The sequence below is a fragment of the Gekko japonicus genome, unplaced genomic scaffold (genome assembly GCF_001447785.1).
Source record: "Gekko japonicus isolate JY-2015 unplaced genomic scaffold, Gekko_japonicus_V1.1 scaffold2548, whole genome shotgun sequence".
Classification (NCBI taxonomy): Eukaryota; Metazoa; Chordata; class Lepidosauria; order Squamata; family Gekkonidae; genus Gekko; species Gekko japonicus.
The window spans coordinates 148888-149435 of NW_015174914.1; the positions used below are offsets into that span (position 1 = coordinate 148888).

At 53.5% G+C, this 548-nt stretch overlaps 1 protein-coding gene across 1 annotated transcript in view; it reads right to left on the minus strand.

The window, feature by feature from the left end:
* LOC107122026 (mitochondrial uncoupling protein 3-like) overlaps positions 1–548 on the minus strand; it is a 20921-nt gene that overhangs the window by 15026 nt on the left and 5347 nt on the right. The window lies entirely within an intron of this gene.

Here is a 548-nt window from a genome sequence, read left to right on the forward strand (position 1 = left end):
GCTCTTCCACTGAGCCACGGCCCCTCCCCTAAAGAGGATGCTTATTGTGAATATATAAAGCTGCCTTATAGTGAATCAGTCCATTGTTCCATCAAGGTCAGTATTATCTACCATCACTTCCTACTTGATCGTTTTTAATGGGAGATCCCGGATATTGACCTGGGACCTTCTGCATGCCAAGCAGATGCTCTGCTACTCAGCCACAGCCCCTACAGAACTACATTTCCCAGAGTTCTCTGGCAAAAAGAGACGAATGCCATATCTGTTTAAATTTGGCAGGTGGGCGTGCCTTCAGTTCCTTGAGGTTTCACCTGAAATGCTCCCTGTCTTCTGGCTCGCACAGCAGCCACCTGACTGGGCTTACCTGACAAGCAGGGGTCATTTCCTGCAGGAGCACACAGGAGCAGAGCTCCGGCAGTAAGGAGCCCAGGGGGCGGGCACATGCAACAAACCCTGCCCCCTACGGCCCTCAGTCGGGCCACAAGAAGCAAGAAGCAGGCAGGTAAGTTGCAGAGCCCCCCCCCCGACCACCCTCAGGTACACGAGCA